At 41.1% G+C, this 7,906-nt stretch overlaps 1 long non-coding RNA gene across 1 annotated transcript; it reads right to left on the reverse strand.

Moving 5' to 3' along the window:
• Nucleotides 1–3,330, reverse strand: LOC143298038 (uncharacterized). Its single transcript, XR_013057343.1, has 3 exons — nt 2,518–3,330; nt 2,444–2,481; nt 1–2,369 (listed from the first exon to the last, which is right to left on the reverse strand). It is a non-coding gene; the product is annotated as an uncharacterized LOC143298038 (long non-coding RNA).
• Nucleotides 3,331–7,906: the final 4,576 nt, after the last annotated feature.

The following is a 7,906-nucleotide window of genomic DNA, read 5'->3' on the forward strand; positions in this document are numbered from 1 at the left end:
GAGAGAGAGAGAGATGCCCGACCAGAAAGCGCATGTCCAAGGTTTCGATTCCCGACACACACACACCCCACCCCCCTTGACAATTACATGAGGTGTAGTTTGAATGCTTGTCTATGGCATGAAACGATAAATCCATGTCCCCTTGTGGAGCATGCACATGGCGCACGCACAAGAGCCCACGGCAAGTACACAGTTGTCACTGGCAACATCTTGAAGAAAACTGCAGCCAGAGGGAGAAGCAATTCAGCAGAAAGAATATAAACGAATCTCATTGGATGGTTTCCTGTTGTAAAGCATTTCCTATGTCTTGGATGAGCAGCGTTACATAAACAGCTTTGCTTCTGTTGTTGTTGTTGTTGTTTGTGAAGCCAGATTGGGTGGTGATGATGTCATTTGTCCCAGGGTGGTGGTGTACTATAGGCCCATGTTGACCTCATTCCATCGTGTCGCCGAGGCAGCTGAGAAGCCAAAGACCGATAACTGGCCCTGTATGACAAGGAGTGTTGCTCGTGGAGATGTCGGTGATCGCCCTTTAGCCTTGATGATTGCTATAAACACATGATGATCACTTAATGTTTTATCTCGATTCTGTTTGGTTCAGTGGAGCGTTTAGTCTTGATGATAACTATGAATACATGCACTGAATTCTGTTTCACTCAGTGGAGCGTTTAGTCTTGCTGATTACTATAAATTCATGTCCTGAATTCAGTTTGGTTCAATCAAGCGCTTAGTCTTGCTGATTACTATAAATTCATGTCCTGAATTCTGTTTGGTTCAATCGAGCGCTTAGTCTTGATGATTACTATAAATTCATGTCCTGAATTCTGTTTGGTTCAATGGAGCGTTTAGTCTTGATTACTATAAATTCATGCATTGATTTCTGTTTGGTTCAATCGAGCGCTTAGTCTTGATGATTACTATAAATTCATGTCCTGAATTCTGTTTGGTTCAATGGAGCGTTTAGTCTTGATGATTACTATAAATTCATGTCCTGAATTCTGTTTGGTTCAATCAAGCGCTTAGTCTTGATGATTACTATAAATTCATGCATTGATTTCTGTTTGGTTCAATCGAGCGCTTAGTCTTGATGATTACTATAAATTCATGTCCTGAATTCTGTTTGGTTCAATCGAGCGCTTAGTCTTGCTGATTACTATAAATTCATGCATTGATTTCTGTTTGGTTCAATGGAGCCGTTTTTTTTTCCAGCTGAATCTGCAGCAATGGACGTTTTTCATTGTCTTTTCCTTCATCACAATGATTACAGTCGTACTCCTTTCTATGCAATTCATCAGAAGTCCTCCATGATTCTGTACCGTGTATATAGCTTGATTTCTGAATGTGAGGTCAAAGCATGCTCACCTTATAGTCATTCCAAAATAGTATTCTGGAATATACAACCATTGTCAACCAGGTACTGCGTGTTGCCTCTTCTTCGACACTGAGTGATTTGTATCAAGTTCAGTGCTGCTGTTCTGGTGAAAAACCCACGAACAAGATACCTGACAACGTTTCCGAATCGAAAGATTTGATAGAATGTTTACTGTGATGACGGCAGTCGTGTGGCTCACGGTTGAAAGTAAAACATGTAGACACTGAAAATAAAACATGTAGACTTTGAAAGTAAAACATGTAGACTTTGAAAGTAAAACATGTAGACATTGAACGTAAAACATGTAGACTTTGAAAGTAAAACATGTAGACATTGAAGGTAAAACATGTAGACATTGAAAGTAAAACAAGTAAAACATGTAGACCTTGAAAGAAAAACATGTAGAAAGTAAAACATGTAGACACTGAAAGTAAAACATGTAGACATTGAAAGTAAAACATGTAGAAAGTAAAACATGTACACATTGAAGTAAAACATGTAGACATTGAAAGTAAAACATGTAGACAATGAATGAAAACTAATGCATAGCATCATTTGTAGATGGAGAAGCATTTTGATTATCAGTTACAGTTTTCCAAAAGGAATAAATAATTTTGGGAAATTATAACGAAACAATTTCATCACCTAAACAGCAACATAACTTTACATCTTGCACAATGTTTCCTTCTTTTTTTTCCTCTTTTTTTCGTTCTTTTTTCCAATCTGCTTCAACTTTTGAAATACTTGTGCAAATACAAATAAGGATCTTTAGTTGAAACCCGGACCTACAATTCATTTCCATCCAAATCGTTTCCTCGGTCAGTCACATTCCTTAGAAGTGGAACCTGTCTTTTTGACCAGTCACATTCCTTAGAAGTGGAACCTGTCTTTTTGACCAGTCACATTCCTAAGAAGTGGAACATGTCTTTTTGACCAGTCACATTCCTTAGAAGTGGAACCTGTCTTTTTGACCAGTCACATTCCTAAGAAGTGGAACCTGTCTTTTGACCAGTCACATTCCTAGAAGTGGAACCATGTCTTTTTGACCAGTCACATTCCTAGAAGTGGAACCTGTCTTTTTGACCAGTCACATTCCTAAGAAGTGGAACCTGTCTTTTTGACCAGTCAATTCCTTGAAGTGGAACCTGTCTTTTTGACCAGTCACATTCCTAAGAAGTGGAACCTGTCTTTTTGACCAGTCACATTCCTAAGAAGTGGAACCTGTCTTTTTGACCAGTCACATTCCTTAGAAGTGGAACCTGTCTTTTTGACCAGTCACATTCCTAAGAAGTGGAACCTGTCTTTTTGACCAGTCACATTCCTAAGAAGTGGAACATGTCTTTTTGACCAGTCACATTCCTAAGAAGTGGAACCTGTCTTTTTGACCAGTCACATTCCTTAGAAGTGGAACCTGTCGTTTTGACCAGTCACATTCCTTGGAAGTGGAACCTGTCTTTTTGACCAGTCACATTCCTTAGAAGTGGAACCTGTCTTTTTGACCAGTCACATTCCTTGGAAGTGGAACCTGTCTTTTTGACCAGTCACATTTCCAAAACGTGGAACCTGTCTTTTTGACCAGTCACATTCCTAAGTGTATTTTTTAACCAATGACAAAGTAGTGTCAGGATATCTCCCAATTAATTTTCATACGAAACCCGAACAGTGTCTTCAACCACAAAAGAGAGTATACGGTCACATGTGTTTTCAAAGCTGATTGGTTCCATGCAAAATTTTAGTAGCTATTACTTCTCTTTTATGATAGGGTTTATCCCCAATCCCAAAATCCGTTTGTTTGTTTGTTTGTTGTTTTGTTTTGAGTTGTTTTTTTGTTTTTTGTTTTTTTTGTTTGTTTGTTGTTGTTTTTTTTGGGGGGGGTTGTTTGTTTGTTTGTTTTGTCGTTACTGTTGTTGTGTTGTTGTTTTTGTTTTTGTTGTTGTTGTTTTTGTTTTGTTTTGTTTTTGTTTTTTTTTGTTGGTTTTTTGGGGGGGTGGGAGGGGGGGGTTGTTGTTTTTTTTTGGGGGGGTTGCGTTTTTGTTGTTATTGCTGTTGTGTTTTGTTTTTGTTTTTTACTTTGGGGCGGGGGGTTGTTTGTTTGTTGTTGTTGTTGTTTTCCTAAGTTCATTCAAAATCATGAAACTGACGGAGATAGTGTCAGTGGCGAAACACTTTCCTCAAAACGCTTCTGACATCCATGTGAAGAGACATGCTATCATCTGGGAGGGGGAAAAAAGGCAGAAAAAGACACGGAAATCCGAACCGCCCTTTGAAGACTTTGGAGAGTTTCCTGTTATCTGTCTGTCACTCTGTCTGTCACTCTGTCCGGCTGCCTGTCGTTCTGTTCACCCATTTGCTCAATTGGATTTTGTACATGGTGCTTAAAGATTTCTCCCCAATAAACGCTTCTGCTTTGGACTTGTTCATGACTTCTTTTCGTGAGAGAAAGAGACAGACAGACAGACAGAGCAGCTCAATTAGAGGCTATAGAGCATATAAGTATCAAAACGATAGTTCATTGCTGTCAATGAAGTCACAGACATAGATTGTACAGACACACACAACCACACCCACCCACAAACACACCTCCCCCCACACACACACACACACCACACACACACACACACACACACACACACACACACACAAACTGACGGGGAGATAAGAAGAGATTCATGACAGCCCTAACTAATGGCTGAAACTGACCTGGAGAAAAATGACACGGGGGCGGGAGGGGGGGGGGGATGTGTGTGGATGTGCACACATTCTCTGTCTCTGCTCTTGCCCTCTCTCTGTCTCTGTCTCTGTCTCTCTTTGTCTCCAGACCCAGATCCCAGAGCCTTAGAGCCAGAGATAAAACAGAGCAAACTGATGAGCAAGTCAGTGACACAGATTACACCGACACTGACCCAGAACCAGTGAAGGCACTGCACGACACAGAGAACACATAGTGAGAGGCTATTGGACGAGAGAAGCATACAATGGGGCATAGAGTACACAGGACCGAGACAGACATATCACACTACAAAGAAACACCGTCAGCTACATACAGTGGAACATTACAAAGGACCGAGACAGACATATCACACTACAGAGAGAGAAACACCGTCAGCTACATACAGTGGAACATTACACAGGACCAAGACAGACATATCACACTACAGAGAAACACCGTCAGCCACATACAGTGGAACATTACAAAGGACCGAGACAGACATATCACACTACAGAGAGAGAAACACCGTCAGCCACATACAGTGGAACATTACAAAGGACCGAGACAGACATATCACACTACAGAGAGAGAAACACCGTCAGCCACATACAGTGGAACATTACAAAGGACCGAGACAGACACATCACACTACACATACAGTGGAACATTACAAAGGACCGAGACAGACATATCACACTACACATACAGTGGAACATTACAAAGGACCAAGACAGCCATATCACACTACACATACAGTGGAACATTACACAGGACCAAGACAGACATATCACACTACACATACAGTGGAACATTACAAAGGACCGAGACAGACATATCACACTACACATACAGTGGAACATTACACAGGACCAAGACAGACATATCACACTACACATACAGTGGAACATTACAAAGGACCGAGACAGACATATCACACTACACATACAGTGGAACATTACAAAGGACCGAGACAGACATATCACACTACACATACAGTGGAACATTACAAAGGACCAAGACAGACATATCACACTACACATACAGTGGAACATTACACAGGACCAAGACAGACATATCACACTACACATACAGTGGAACATTACACAGGACCAAGACAGACATATCACACTACACATACAGTGGAACATTACAAAGGACCAAGACAGACCTATCACACTACACATACAGTGGAACATTACACAGGACCAAGACAGACATATCACACTACACATACAGTGGAACATTACACAGGACCGAGACAGACATATCACACTACACATACAGTGGAACATTACAAAGGACCGAGACAGACATATCACACTACAGAGAGAGAAACACCGTCAGCTACATACAGTGGAACATTACACAGGACCAAGACAGACATATCACACTACACATACAGTGGAACATTACAAAGGACCGAGACAGACATATCACACTACACATACAGTGGAACATTACAAAGGACCGAGACAGACATATCACACTACAGAGAGAGAAACACTGTCAGCTACATACAGTGGAACATTACAAAGGACCAAGACAGACATATCACACTACACATACAGTGGAACATTACAAAGGACCGAGACAGACACATCACACTACACATACAGTGGAACATTACAAAGGACCGAGACAGACATATCACACTACACATACAGTGGAACATTACAAAGGACCGAGACAGACACATCACACTACACATACAGTGGAACATTACAAAGGACCGAGACAGACATATCACACTACACATACAGTGGAACATTACAAAGGACCGAGACAGACATATCACACTACACATACAGTGGAACATTACAAAGGACCGAGACAGACATATCACACTACACATACAGTGGAACATTACAAAGGACCAAGACAGACATATCACACTACACATACAGTGGAACATTACAAAGGACCGAGACAGACATATCACACTACACATACAGTGGAACATTACACAGGACCAAGACAGACATATCACACTACACATACAGTGGAACATTACACAGGACCGAGACAGACATATCACACTACACATACAGTGGAACATTACACAGGACCAAGACAGACATATCACACTACACATACAGTGGAACATTACACAGGACCAAGACAGACATATCACACTACACATACAGTGGAACATTACAAAGGACCGAGACAGACATATCACACTACACATACAGTGGAACATTACAAAGGACCGAGACAGACATATCACACTACACATACAGTGGAACATTACAAAGGACCGAGACAGACATATCACACTACACATACAGTGGAACATTACACAGGACCAAGACAGACATATCACACTACACATACAGTGGAACATTACAAAGGACCAAGACAGACCTATCACACTACACATACAGTGGAACATTACACAGGACCAAGACAGACATATCACACTACACATACAGTGGAACATTACACAGGACCGAGACAGACATATCACACTACACATAGAGTGGAACATTACAAAGGACCGAGACAGACATATCACACTTCAGAGAGAGAAACACTGTCAGCTACATACAGTGGAACATTACAAAGGACCAAGACAGACATATCACACTACAGAGAAACACCGTCAGCTACATACAGTGGAACATTACAAAGGACCGAGACAGACATATCACACTACACATACAGTGGAACATTACAAAGGACCGAGACAGACATATCACACTACACATACAGTGGAACATTACAAAGGACCGAGACAGACATATCACACTACACATACAGTGGAACATTACAAAGGACCAAGACAGACATATCACACTACACATACAGTGGAACATTACACAGGACCAAGACAGACATATCACACTACACATACAGTGGAACATTACAAAGGACCGACACAGACATATCACACTACACATACAGTGGAACATTACACAGGACCGAGACAGACATATCACACTACACATACAGTGGAACATTACAAAGGACCAAGACAGACATATCACACTACACATACAGTGGAACATTACACAGGACCAAGACAGACATATCACACTACACATACAGTGGAACATTACACAGGACCAAGACAGACATATCACACTACACATACAGTGGAACATTACAAAGGACCGACACAGACATATCACACTACACATACAGTGGAACATTACAAAGGACCGACACAGACATATCACACTACACATACAGTGGAACATTACACAGGACCGAGACAGACATATCACACTACACATACAGTGGAACATTACAAAGGACCAAGACAGACATATCACACTACACATACAGTGGAACATTACACAGGACCAAGACAGACATATCACACTACACATACAGTGGAACATTACACAGGACCAAGACAGACATATCACACTACACATACAGTGGAACATTACAAAGGACCGACACAGACATATCACACTACACATACAGTGGAACATTACACAGGACCAAGACAGACATATCACACTACACATACAGTGGAACATTACAAAGGACCGACACAGACATATCACACTACACATACAGTGGAACATTACAAAGGACCGACACAGACATATCACACTACACATACAGTGGAACATTACACAGGACCGAGACAGACATATCACACTACACATACAGTGGAACATTACAAAGGACCGAGACAGACATATCACACTACACATACAGTGGAACATTACACAGGACCAAGACAGACATATCACACTACACATACAGTGGAACATTACAAAGGACCGAGACAGACATATCACACTACACATACAGTGGAACATTACACAGGACCAAGACAGACATATCACACTACACATACAGTGGAACAT

The sequence above is a fragment of the Babylonia areolata genome, chromosome 23 (genome assembly GCF_041734735.1).
Source record: "Babylonia areolata isolate BAREFJ2019XMU chromosome 23, ASM4173473v1, whole genome shotgun sequence".
In the NCBI taxonomy this organism is placed as follows: domain Eukaryota; kingdom Metazoa; phylum Mollusca; class Gastropoda; order Neogastropoda; family Buccinidae; genus Babylonia; species Babylonia areolata.